This window comes from Phoenix dactylifera, unplaced genomic scaffold, assembly GCF_009389715.1.
Source record: "Phoenix dactylifera cultivar Barhee BC4 unplaced genomic scaffold, palm_55x_up_171113_PBpolish2nd_filt_p 000452F, whole genome shotgun sequence".
NCBI lineage: Eukaryota > Viridiplantae > Streptophyta > Magnoliopsida > Arecales > Arecaceae > Phoenix > Phoenix dactylifera.
In genome coordinates, this window is record NW_024067883.1 from 175,150 (window position 1) to 190,007 (window position 14,858).

At 40.1% G+C, this 14,858-nt stretch overlaps 1 pseudogene; it reads left to right on the forward strand.

The window, feature by feature from the left end:
- Window positions 1-3,141: 3,141 nt before the first annotated feature.
- LOC120106083 lies at window positions 3,142-7,130 on the forward strand (annotated as a pseudogene).
- The last annotated feature ends 7,728 nt before the right edge of the window (window positions 7,131-14,858 follow it).

Sequence of the window (14,858 nt, forward strand, 5' to 3'; positions counted from 1 at the left end):
GCGCGGGAGATAGCCAAGGGTCGAGAAGAGCTCCTCAGGTTCCTGCGAGACCTCCTAGAGTCGGAGTACGAGCTCTCGCTCACCAACCTCGTCGAGAAAGGATCGGCTGCCGGCACTCAGCTGCGGAGGAGAAGAAGACTTCCCCAGGAGGAGAAACCAACCGAGCGTCATCAGCTGTTAAGGAGAGAGAAGCGGAGGAACAGCAGGGGCAGTTGCGGCAGCAGCAGCGATGGAGTGCTCTTGAATTTTTACGTGCCGAGTTCCCTGACCCGGAGCCAGCTACCGAGACACCAGAGGTATCAACAGTGTAATAGATCGAGAGAGAATCCTGACGGGCCGAGGTTCCTTTGGATTCTGTGAACCTATGCTTGTTGCTATCCTTCCACACTTGAACTCTACTCCCCTTAGGGCTTTTCCTCCTCATTGGCTGGCATTTCCCATCCCTTTAGAGAATAATAAGGCCATGGGAGCAAGCTAACAAGCTCCTAAGAAACCCATATCTCCTTCCTGTCTGCCTTGAAAACCCGCCATAAATTCACTTAAAAACGACGAATAGTACCACCACCTACACACACAAAAAAGAAGAGACTCTCTTACTTGTTATCACAAAGCAAACTCATTTCTCTGAGTTTTGCTGGATTTTAGGTGGCTTTGTGAAGCCTTTATCCTGATTTTGTTTCTCTTTTCCTGTTTCCATTACCACCAACTCAGTGCTGTTAAAGCCACCTACTTAGCATTATTTCTGGTCCTTAGACAAGCCACCTTCTTTCCAACTCAAACCAGCAGTCCTCTCTCTCTCTCTCTCTCTCTCTCTCTCTCTCTCTCTCTCTCTTCTGGGCCCAAGAGATTCTGAAGCAGAGCACAGCTGTGTGGAGCTCCTGTCTTCTTCTTCTTCTTCTGGCACAAGAAAAGCTGTGTGGAACGCCCGCGATCGGGATCCCGATACCCGGGGGGCCGGGGGGGAAGTCGGGCACGGGGGGGGGGGAGGGGAGGGGAGGGGAGGCCGGGCACGGGTGTGCTGAAGCCGGGCACCGGGGGGAGGGGGAGGGGGAGGATAATAACATCATTTTAAATTTTTATTTTGTTTTTAATTAATATAAATATCACTTTTTTAACGCCGTTAGAATAACTATTCTGTTAGGGGTATTTGTACAATAACAGAGTTTTACAAGGGTATACATGCACATATCAATTTTGAAAGGGTATTCACGCAAAATTCGATATTTAGAAGGGTATCCATGCAAAAAATCCATTTAAATAACCCAAATCTAAGATAACTTGTGCCACAATCCTTCTAGTCGCTCTCCTATTTTGGAATCCCCAATAGACTAGTTTGCGGAATCTGTAAAACAACAAGAAATTGTATAATGAGCTAAACAGCCTAATAAGTAATGAACACTCTAACTAGATAAATCAAGCAATAATATGTAGAAAATAAATATATATGCAGTTCCAAGGTACAAGTCAAATATTTCTTAAATTATTAAGATTCTTTTCACGGTTTCGAGATTCTTTCATATATTCAATTCATCTTGTCGATCCTGGACTATGACCACATGTTTTCTGTGGCAGGGTCATCAACACTGACTAATCTTCTTGCGGTGAGTCCTTCAAGATAGTCAATTGCCAACGTATCTGCCCTCATTGGCGGGGTCCTCAACAAAGCCAGGTCGAAGTTCAATTAGTTTTCTATTTCATATTTCAGTCATGAAAACATGCAGTGTCAAAATCAAATATCGTTCGTATCTTAATTTCTTTCAATTTATCAGATTCAACTCAACAGCCAGGAACTATAGCCATATGTTTCCTGTGGCAGGGTCATATCACCGACTATTCTTCTTGCGGTACCAATGTATTAGCCTCCATTGGCAGGGTCCTCAATATAGCCCGACTACAAGTCGGAATCTATTTCAAGTCATTATCTTTTCTTACATTATGTTCAGTGTTCCAAGCCGAAAAGTACAATGTCAAAGCAATTAAATACAATTCAAATATGAAGCAAATACGTTCAATCAGAACCATACAATATTCTAAAAATATACATATAATCCATGCATCAAATTCGAAATCACGAATAATTCGATTTGTAAAACAGATATTTAGTTTGCCGATAAATCTAGTAAAGAGGTTACATCACTTATCTTGCGAACTCGATTCACAATAAATCTAATTAATTCCGTAAATCCCTCATAGAACCTAATATCCAAAAATCATATTCTTCTTTTAAAATTCATCACAATATATGTATACAAAAACTTAAATTTAATATTCTTCCATGGCTGATCCTACAGAAGTGCCTAGCACCCCGAGTTCGGGTTCATACCCATAAACCACCCCCTCTCTTTATTCATTTTTTTTCTTTTTCCTTCTTTTCTTTTTCTTTTTTCCTTCTTTTCTTTTTCTTTTTCCTTCTTTTTCTTTTTTTTTTCTTTTCTTTCCTTTCCTTTTCTTTTTCTTTTCTTCTCTTCTTCTCCAGAAACTTCTCCCGACTTCTTTCTTCCTTCCCCTTCAGCGAAATAGGGGATCCGTGACCCCCCGCCCCCTTCTTCTTCCCTCTCGGTCGAGCCCAAGGGCGGCCGTGGTGGCCGGCTCTGACAGCGGCAGGAGGTGGCGGAGCAAGCCCGGCTACTCCCGGCGGCGGGCGGCGGCGGCGAACAAGGCCAGCGGCGGAGCACTCGGCCGACCGATTTTTTTGGACCCAAGTTTCCGGCGATTGGCCGGTTCCAAAACCTCAACACATCATGGCTAATCACCAAGAGAGGAGGAGAAGGCCTTACCTCAGCCCCGACGAAAGTCCGGCAGCTTTCTTCCTCTCCGGCGGTAAGGAAGAAGAAGACCCCTCGTACTGAAGAAGACCCAAAGCCCTCTCTCTCTCTCTTTCTCTCTCTCTCTCTCTTTCTCTCTCTCTCTCTCCGCCGGCAGCCCGAGGAGGAAGAACTCGGGCATGGCGGCTCTACCTCGAGTGGTCTCAAAGGGGAGGAGGAGAATGCCCTAAAACAGGGGATCCGGGCTTATTCGGGATGGATCCCCTCCACCTCCTCACCGTGTGCCCTCACGTGCAACGCACGTGAGGCCGGAACTGGTGGCTGGGCCGGTCAAGTGGACCGGGCCCAGTTCGGTTCAAAGCTTGGATATCGTAGCCCTTGTATTTGTGAAAAACTTGTAATACTCATCCAAGCTTGTGATGCTAACAAACTAATATTGATATGCATACTTATAAAACGATCTTTTCCTCATTAATATAGGCTTATGTGACCCAAGATGACATTCTCATGACAACTTTGACGGTGAGAGAAGCTGTATACTATTCTGCACAGCTCCAACTGCCAGACTCCATGTCTAAATCTGAGAAGGAGAGAGCAGAGACGACTATAAGGGAGATGGGCTTTTAAGATGCTACGGACACAAGGATTGGAGGGCAGGCATCTAATGGAATAAGTGGTGGCCAGAAGAGGAGGGTTAGCATTTGCATAGAGATTTTAACACGACCAAAGCTTCTCTTCTTGGATGAACCCACAAGTGGACTAGACAGTGCTGCATCATATCACGTTGTGAATTGCATCATCGACCTATCTCGACATCATGGAAGGACTATTATCGCTTCGATCCATCAGCCTAGCAGTGAAGTTTTTGAGCTTTTTGATAACTTGTGCCTTTTATCTTCTGGCAAAACAGTTTATTTTGGACCTGCTTCTTTAACTAATGAGGTGATCATGAGTTTCATAATGGCCATAACTTTTTTTTTTGGAATAAAAGCACAAATTGTTCTAATTGATCAATATCTCGACTTTAATCTATCTATCTATCTATCCTCTATTGATATCATAGAATATATAACTACTGGGTAGTTCATTGCCATGTCTCTATCAAAGAGTGATTCAAATTTCAAATTATTCTGTTTTCATAATAAAAATTATTCAATACTTCAAGCTTTTATATTTTGTCAGTTATTTTTCAAGCTCATTTTTGGAAGCAGGCTGTTAATCTAAGAACTATCCACTTTTTTGATCTGAACCAGTAACTGTTATTATAACCAACCATCTATGGACCATTAAAACAGACAAGATCAAGATCTTATATAGTAATCATACGACAGGCAGGTTTAATTAATTTCAAATTTAGGAAAAATTTATGTCATTAATGATCAAATAGTCAATTTGAGTTTACCTTTTCTTCCATGACATTGTCGCATGTCTGCTGAATCTATTTCATATGCACCCTACATGAGGAATTTCTGCGTCTTCTTTATATACTTTAAAAATTGAAAACTTGCTTTTGAAAAATTTAGTCTAATTGAAAACTTGCATTCTCCTAAAGATATGACACTGAATGAATAAAGGTTAGAAAATGTTGGAAGTGCAATCAAACCTTTGACTTCTAATGATTCAGTATTCTATTTTCTCTTGCAGCTTTTTGGTCAAAATGGATTTCCATGCCCATCCATGAGAAACCCCTCTGATCACTTCCTCAGAACTATCAACAAAGACTTTGATGAGGTTAGACAGTTCCTTGTGCACTTCTGTATCAAGTTCTTGAACAAACTTGAATATACAAAAGAAAAGTGCTTAAGGTTTTTTTTCTTCTCTCCCAATTAGGAGATTGTAAAAGGCTGTAGTAGCCAATCAAAAACCACTGCTGAAACCATTGATATCCTCATAAGATCATACAAGCTATCCAATATCCACCAAGAAGTTGAGAGGCGAGTAGCTGAGATGCGCAGATTGGTATGTCAATTACATGAATCTTCCTTGACCATGATTCTATTATTCATAGCATTACTGCTGTAGAAGGGAATGCAAAGATTTAATCACAAGATCAATTATCACAAAGAGGTTTCCTTTTGCAGGAAGGAGATGCCGTGAAGAAGGGAAGTCACGCTAGTTTCACTACTCAGTGCATTGTCCTCACCAAAAGATCATTTAAAAACATGTACAGAGATCTAGGATACTACTGGCTGCGACTCGTAATTTATGCTATATTGTGTCTATGCATTGGCACCATGTTTTATGACATTGGACATAGCTATGGATCAATTCAGGTGAAATGCCCCACTCTGAAGGATACTTGTTACAACCTTTGTTTTCTAGGATATTTTTTTCAAGAGCCTTAACAGGCTACCCTAATTTCAATTTTATGGAGTAGCTAAATGGTCAAACTGTAGACCTTCAAGTAACGACCATGTTTTATGACTGGCTCCCAACCTGCCATCACTTGGTCCGAGTTAAGGCCAAAGACAATTTGAGCATAAGAGGTGCCTATGGTAATACTAGAGATCCGCAGTTATATAAGAGAAATCCGGTTTATTCATCATAAGCCCATACAGCCATAGACATGTAAAAAATCCAAATGGCATAGAAGAGGGCAATGGTAATTGATGAATGTGTCGTAATTCAACTTTAGGCACAGAAAATAAAGCCAGAAAGGTCGATTTAATACTCAACCTTGAACTAGATATATTTCAATATTGAATTTAGAACAACATGGTATTTGTTGATAGTTCAGTGATCTTTATTGGAAAAAAGTGTAACCAAGGAACTGATGTGTAGATTTAAACTTCCCAGGCTTGGGGTTCGGTGCTTCTGTTCGTATTATCATTCCTAACTTTTATGGCAATTGGTGGTTTTCCTTCCTTTACAGAAGAGATGAAGGTTAGTGGCATTCTTAATGTTCATTATTTGCAAATTTCAGAAGTCCTATTTATCCATGAATTCAAACTATGCTTGGTAATATAAGCTCCTGTAATATTGCTTCTGCTCTCGCCACGATCAGCATGTTTCACAGATCGATAGAAGTATGTATTCAAACTAAAACACCAATATGGCATTTAGAATCCCAGCTTCAATTCTACAAGTTCCACTCGATCAGTATTTTACATATCAATTTCAACAAAACTCTTTCATGTAGACCTGTTCTGGATATATGTAATTTGGCAAGCCATCACATTGGTTGTTCTAAGCGAGCAACTTCATGTGTTTGGTTTGTAGCTTGACAAATATTTTGTAATTGGATTTACCAAAACCTACTTAATTACAGTAATTTGTCCTATAGAAATTGGCCATTGGACAAGTTTTGCAAGATGGAGGCTACAACGACAATTTTTGGGCTAATCATAAAGGTGTTCTTTTTGCGAGTAATGGCCAGCCAAACATTACATACAACCAAGTAATCACATAAAACAGCTGCCATAAATGCAATTACTATGACATGTAATTTCAGCTACGTGAAAACTCTAGTCACTGGTAATCAAAGGAGTTCATGGTTGTAAAATAATTTTTTAATTGTTCATAGATTATTTCATAAATGTGTTATGAAGTTATCACTAACATGTCAACTTTTTTTTTGATCCAAAGATCTTTCAAAGAGAGAGACTAAATGGGCATTATGGTGTCACTGCATTCATGATAAGTAACATGCTTTCTTCCGCACCATATATAGCTCGTCTCTGTAATCCCGGCAGCCATGGCTTACTACCTTATTGGCCTCCAAAGCAGAGTTGATCACTTCATTTTCTTTGCTATGGTGTTGTATGCATCGATGTTGCTTGTTGAGGGCATGATGGTGATCGTCGCTAGCATTGTGCCCAATTACCTTATGGGCATCATCACCGGTGCCGGAATTCAAGCAACGATGATACTATCGGCCAGCTTTTTTCGATTGCCGAATGATCTTCCGAAGCCAGTGTGGCGATACCCAATGTACCACATAACCTTCCATAAGTATGCCAACCAAGCTTACTACAAGAATGAGTTCATTGGACTTTCCTTTCCCAACATCCAAGCTGGGGGTGCAGCCACTATTACTGGGGAGGAAATTGTGAGGGATTTTTGGCAGATGGAGGTGGGCTACTCTAAGTGGGTTGATCTTGCCATACTGTTTGGTATGGTTATTCTATATAGGGTCTTGTTTTTGGTCATTGTGAAGGCTAGTGAAAAGGTGAAGCCCATGGTTAGGGCTGGTCTAAACAGGCGACCCAAACACGTCATAGGGCCGCCCTCAACACTTCTAGCTGATGTAATTTCATAAAAAGATTTTTTTTCTCTTTTTTCTTCATTTTACTAGGTATAATCAATGTATTTGGTCCATGTAATTCTGATGTTTTATTTAAAAGTGGGACCATCTGATTGATCATTGTTTTTCGAGTAATATCCAGGATTTTGACGTAGACCTCCTCAAGGATAAGTAGGTAAAGGAGAAGTGCTAACCAATTGAGCTAACAATTGTTTGTGTTTGATGGAGTGTTCTGATGTCGTAGATAGGGAGTTGATAGATGTAGTTCCATTTAATCCTTATTTATTTGTTTTCTTTGTACCTTGGCTATTTGAGTAAATGTTAGAATTCGACCGGACCGATTCAAATAAACTAATGCTGCAAGAAGAGATCATCCATATTAATATATAAAATCGAGAGTTCAATGTCAGCATCTCCATGATTCCAAAGCATACAACATTGCCTACTTCCCTAGCTACATGTATCCATGTTTTCCACTACAATCCATTGTCCATACTTCTCAAGCTTCATGCATCACATATGGCGCCATACTCTAGTCTAGATAACAAAAAAAAAATGCAGGAGAGAGGGGGGATCTAGAGTCCAGCATGGAGTCAAAGTTGCTGGAATAGAGAAGCTAATGTATAATAGCCTATTGCATTGTTGCTTTAAACTAAATTTTGCTTACTATTAAGTCTAATGTATATTGTTGATTTTTTTCTTTATTAATTTAATCTTTTGAGGTCAATTGGTTAATATAATTCGAAACTCAAATTTGCTAGAGGTCTGACTGTTGTAGTCACCTACTCTCTTTTCGCCTCTTTCCGTTGAACACAATTTAATGGGGCGGGCATCAAAAGAAGAAAGTATGGAGTAGATTTTCTATTCTACCATGTTTTTCCCAGTGTCTATTTTAAAGAAGAAACCCAAAAATTAGGGACTCCTCCTACAAACAAAGTTTGTCAGTCCTGTGGTTAAAAAAATCAGAAAAAGAAAGGAAATCTCACATAAACGGCATCCTCTTTCTTTCTTGTTTCCAAAATATAGTTTTTATTGATATATATTACATGGCCAGATGATACACACTAAACAAATTAGTTATCTAGCAAGCCAACACACACCTCTAGGTAAAAACCAAAACACAGTTTTTAGAATATAGTGTTTACCAAATATACACTACATGGCCAAGTGATACATACTTAGCAAATTAGTTATCTAATAACTCAATATATACCTCTAAACAAATTGATACATAGTTTCTAAAATATCATATATACTACAAGGCCAGATGATACATACTCATCAACTTTCTAATACATACTGCAAGCTTCTTTGATACACACTCAATAGTGATCCAGTATACATCTCCAGATAAATCGATATATATTTTTCAGAATATTTTTTATATCGGTATACACCACATTGCCAGTGATACACACCAAATAAATTAGTAATCTAACAATCCAATACATATATGTAAGTATATCGATATGTAGTTTCCAGAGTATTACATCATCGATACCAATACACAATACGCAATTTTCTAACTTTATTGAATTGGGTCAATAATCCCATCTACCAGCAAATATAATATGGATTATTCTCTCTGGTCGCAAAATCTACCACACGTGATATGCGTGGCCATTGTTCTAATCCATTAGGAGGACTAAAGTACTAGGACTAGGTATTAGAATAGACTGAGTCCTATTTCATGTTTGTACACGTCTCATTTATATCTTTATAACTTGTCTTGTAGTTAATGAGGCGATGTCAATCATATATTTAATCCAACAGAATCTAGGAGAGATCAGCAGTCATGATCAGGTAATGGTGAAACCTCTTACCATGAAGTCCATGATAACCTAATAGATTGTACTAGTTGAGGAAAAACGCCATGGGCCACCTGTCTCACATAAACTATCACTTGGCGTCTTATGATGTTGGCACAGCTAAGAATGACTCAACGAACCCCATGTATTGTGCGCTGGTCCCTTGGTCTCGTTCCCTCATTACCCATGGATGAAGGAACCTTTTTCTGTTATTGAATGGGTAACCCCTTGCATACCCCAGGAAGAGAGTATTATGCCTAAGGCCTTATTAATTACTATCTAATCATTAGTCTGGGAGCATCTAACCAGCGAGTCAAATACTCTTTAACATTACTTGTTTTTTTAGTTGGTTAGATATGTACTAAGTACAAAGATCTAATGGCAGGTCAAATGCTCTTAGTTTTGACTGGTTGTCAGGTTAGCAACCGATGCATATTTTTTGGGAGGAAGCATATTTGTGATGAACCTATGAGAGTTCAAATGGAGGCTTAGAAAAATCGAAATTTTGGCCCTAAAAATGGCTCTAGCATTTTGTCTGATGCTTTGATGTTGATAATTGACGTATTATTAGATGTCACGCCCCGAAACCAACATTCGGGTCCGGTACGCGACACAGTTGCGTACTTTCTAAGGCAAAGTCCTAAAGAATATGCAAGGCCTAAAAATTTGGTATAATATCATTATCCGTAATCAATAATGATCTCAATTCATACGAAACAACAAAGTTGGTCCAATTACAAGATTTGATTATCCAACCAGTATTAATCATTCTCTATCTAATCATCCCCTCCACTTGTGATCTTAACCATCGCCATATACTATATAACCTGTAACTTTGAAAAAGAGAAAGAGAAAGGGGTCGTGAGCTTTGCAGCCCAGTATAAATCCCCACACATCCACACCAACACAATAATAATACAAATTTGAAACCGTAAAAAATTGTTGCACACATCATAAAATCACAAACCAGCTATCAATAATACTCGAATAATCAGAATAAATATGTACATCAAATATCAATAGAAATCCAGCCACTCAAGAGTGATATATTGGATGATATCTCATAAATTTTTAATAGTATTTTCAATGCTTTTCATTCCAATCCTTTTAAACTTGATTCGAATTAATTATCTTTTCGACTTTGGGTTAAATCTCAGTCATGTTTTCAGCTTGTAATGGGGCAACTAGTAGTTTCACATTTTCGGCCTATGAAGGGGCAACCAGTAGCTTCATATTTTCGGCCTATGACGGAGCAACCAAGAGTATCACATTTCTAGCATGTGATGGGACAACCAGTAGTTTCACATTTTCGGCCAATGACGGGGCACCAAATAGTATCACATTTCTACATTTCCGGCCTCTAACGGGCCAACTAGTAGTTTCACATTTTCAGCCTGTGATGGGGTAGCTAATAGTTTCACATTTCCAACCTATGATGGGGTAACCAATAGTATCATATTTTCATCCTGCAATAGGACAATCGATAGTATCATATTTCCAGCCTGTTATGGGGCAATCGATAGTATCATATTTTTAGCATGTGACAGGGCAACCAATGATAATAAGATAAGCCCAAAGTCCTTGTTCATTTAATCAAGTTCACATCTAAACATCAATTTCTTTTTATTTCCAGTTTTAGACTAATTATGGTCACGTTTCCAGGCCGTGACGAGGCAATCAATATAACATGTTAGTTAAGAGCACCACATCCATTAGTCTGATTATGCAAGTATAAGTTATAATCATATATGCATCCATCATACCATCAATCATAAGTATACTTGATCAAAATATAATTTAATATAGAAACCATCATAAGACTATTCTTACTTCTTACTTATCTCGATCATTAGTACATGATATATATATAGGTACAAAAATATTTATATATGTAGGTCGGTGTACAAGGATTCTTACCTCTTTGCTGACAATCAGACAGACTAATCACCTACCCACATAGCGATCTACGAACCAGGGTGCGCGAACCCTGCTCAATGTCCTCTTGTCCAAAAAATTGCTCTCCTACAGAACCAAGTCAACATCAAAAATTATCCGAGGCATTCAACAATCCAGAACCCTCTACTGATTCGCTAAAGGGTCCACCATCACGTAGTAATCTAGGACTACCCTCTGAATCATTTTAACCAAAATTTTCTCGGATCAAGTTAGAGTACAACATCTCGTTGGGCTTCTTTCTTCCTGAATGACTATAGCACCATACACAATCAGGGTCGACCATGAAAAAAGATTCATATAGGAAGATATACGAGTCCAACTAGATAACAATACCTAATTGTTTGAATCAGTCAATACAGCTTAACTCAATCCTTCTGATCAAGAAACATATATCTAATCAAGGTAATAGATCAGAGGTTATTAGTTATGGGACCAATAGTGGCTGACAACAGTCATGTGTAGGACGGACAAGGTCGACTAGGTAATAGCGTCCAACAATTTGGGTCGATCCACTCTAGCCAGTCCAACTAGTCAAATCATGAAACAAGAATCAGACCATGGTACAAATAATACAATAGGGATTCATGATGATAGATTCCAATAATACTTGGCAATGGTTGGGGTAAGGCTAGCATGACGGGCGGTCATAGTGACACTGTTCCAGGACCCTCTACTGGGTCAACCCAAGTCCACAATAATAATATTTGGGATCCTCCTGCTGGGGTGCAGAGTACCCTAATTAGAATCTTCTTGCGCAGATCACTCTCTCCCTACGGAATTAAACTCAATTATTAAAAAAGAATAAAATAGTGGACTAGTAACCTGGACTGCCTACCAGCGTCCACCAAGGGTCTTTCACCAGGTCCCCCGAGTCCCTTCTACCACCTATCTGAGTCAACTAGAGAGAAAGTAGAGAGAAATAATCTAGGTAGAGAGAGAAATAATAGAGAGAAGAGAGAGATAAGTAGAGAGAAGTCAACCCAAAAACTCGGAACCCCCCGTACGGTCGCATAACACTGACTCGGAACCCTTCTTATGGCTGCATAACGCCGACCCGAGACCAATACCGACTCAAAACTCCAGGTCACAACACTGGTCGACTAAAATATGTAGAGAGAGAAAGAGTGATAAAGAGAAAGAAATCAAGAGGGAGAGGAGAGAGGAAATAAGGAAAGAAGAAGAGAGCCGTGAGGCCCTCTCTCCTTCCCCCCCTCTCCTTTCTGAACAGGTGCTCAGCGGCAACAGCCACTCGTGGTCGGCGACCCCTCCCCCAGCGGCTGATGATCCACGGCGGCGTGGCACGCCCGACAACAACCAACAAAATGGAAGGAGTAACATGAAATAGGGGAGATCCTGTTCATTATTATTTCGGCGATTCGCTGGTCGAATTTCGAAGAAAAGACACTGGCCTAACAACCAGAAGGAGAGAAAAACCAACCACCACGACTCACCTCCAGCGAGATCTTCCAGCCAAATTGACGGCGAAATCTCTGAGATCCTTTATGGCAACTACCTCAAAAATTATCTCAAAACTAGCAATTGATCAAGTAGGACAAGTTATGCTAAGAGGGAAGACGAAAGGCCTTTTTATAGGCTCAAATCCAGGCACTACCGGAGTGCAGGATGCCTTCGAAGTTTGGTTCTTGTTGGACTCGAGGAGGAAGGAGGCTCCCATCAGGAGTCTTCCTCCCCTAGCTCTAGTGCCGGGTGCATGGCCCAAACGGCCAGCCCAAGCCCAACATGCTGGACCAGGCCCACTGAAACAAGGGGCTCTACATTCTTCCATGAACGAACGGGATCCTGTGAGGATTCTTGGGAAGTGTGGGGTTGCATGCAAAGTGAGAGGAGCTCGTCTTGGAGCTAGCATGCAGTTCAATATTGATATTGAGAGGGAAGATTGGAAGCTGGCTCTTGTTCTACAACTTTTATGAGACCTTAGATATTGTGGACTGTGACCTTAGCTAGCACTTACATTGAGACCTTAGATATTGCCATTTGTGATCTTAGTGAGCACCTATGCAGGGTGGCTTGGCTCAAAAGTTTTGATACAGGCCAAAACAAGAGACAATTATGGAAATTCTGATGTGGTTCAGCTTGTATTGTTGTCACTTTATTGGACAAAATGAGCATTTTAGAAAGAAGGGTGTTGTGTCAACATTGCCACTTCAGACTTTTTATTCTGATACACACTAAGCAAATTAGTCATCTAGTAAGCCAACACACGCTTCTAGGTAAACCAAAATACAGTTTCCAGATCATAGTGTTCACCAGTATATAGTACATGGCCAAGTGATACATACTTAGAAATTAGTTATTTAGCAACTCAATATATACCTCTAAATAAATTGATACACAGTTTCTAAAACATCATGTTCATCAGTACATAATGCAAGGCCAGATGATACATACTCGTCAACTTTCTAATGCATACTTTAAGCTTCTTTGATACATACCCAGTAGTGATCCAATATGCACCTCCAAATAAATCATACATATTTTTCAAAATATGCTTTTATTAGTATACACTACATGATCAAGTGATGCATACCAAACAAATTAGTAATCTAGTAACCCAATACACATCTCTAAGTAAATTGATATGTAGTTTCTAGAACATTGCGTCAACGGTATCAGTACACAATACTCAATTTTCTAACTTTATTGAACATAAAAAATTATATACATACCATTACTTAAATTTCATTACCTCTTAGGTGTAAAGATCTTAGAAGAAAAGAGAAGGATTCGAAAGAGGAGAAAGGGATTGGAAAAAGGGAAGGAAGATCTCATAGGCGGAAGAGATGATTTGATGAGGAATAGAATGGATGGAGAGATTTGATGAGAAAAAAGAGGATGATGTGCGCGATTTTCTTTCTTTCTTTTTTTTTTTAAATCACGGGACTGACGGCTCTATTAGATCTTAAAAAAAGAAAGGCACTAAAGCAAAATAAGAAGCCCACCTTATATTTTCTTCTCTAGCACATGCCCGATATGATTTTTGTTCAATAGGGTCAATAGTGTTAGTTTCTATCCATGAGGATGCCGTAATAGGACTTCAATTGTACAAGTCTAAAAAGGTTAATACTAAGAACAGTCAGTCTCAATTACCAGCAAATATAATACGTATTATTCTCGTATTATTCTCGCTGGTCGCAAAATCTGCCACACGTAATATGCGTGGTCTTTATTCTAATCCTTTTGGAGGACTAAAGGACTATGACTACGTGTTAGAGTAGACCGAGTCCTATTTCATGTTTGTACACGTCTCATTTATATATTATAACTTGTCTTGTAGTTAACGAGGCGATGTCAATAATATATTTAATCCAACCGAATCTAGCAGAGAGCAGTCATGATCAGGTAATGGTGAAACCTCTTACCATGAACTCCATGATAACCTAATAGATTGTACCAGTTGAGGAAAAACGCCATGGGCCGGCCACCTGTCTCACATAAAATATCACTTGGCGTCTTATGATGTTGGCTAGAGTTGGGCACTCGGCCGGGCTGCCCACGGCCCGGCACGGCCCGCTTGCTACAGTGCCGGGCCGTGCCTGGCACGGCCCATTTGAGAGGGTCGTGCTGGGTCACAGGGTACTGGCCCGCCGGCCGAGCCCGGCACGGCCCGCTTCGGGCCTGGGCCGGCACGGCCCGCTCTAGGCCCGCGGGCCAAGCCCGGCACGGCCCGCGGGCCAGCCCGGCACGGCCCATAAGGGCCTGGGCCGGGCTGGCCCGCGGGCCTGGCACGGTCCGGGCCTGGGCCCGGCCCGGCCCGATAAAAATTAATGCTTCATAAATTTCCTAAAAAAATAATAAATATTGAAAACTAAGGATTTATGAATATAAAGCCACCTTAATGGTGGGGGGTTTGGCATAGACCCCTACCAGTTTATTAATTTAAATCAAAATGGTACATGAAGGGAGGTTTGGACCTTGGTCTGACCTCTAGAATACAATAAGAAACTAAGAAAGGGCCGAGGTTTGGACCTTGGTCTGACCTCCAGAATACAATAAAAATGTACAATTATAAAAAATTAAGAAATCTTACTAATCATCAGTGATTCAGTGAATCAGTATTCACTCTTC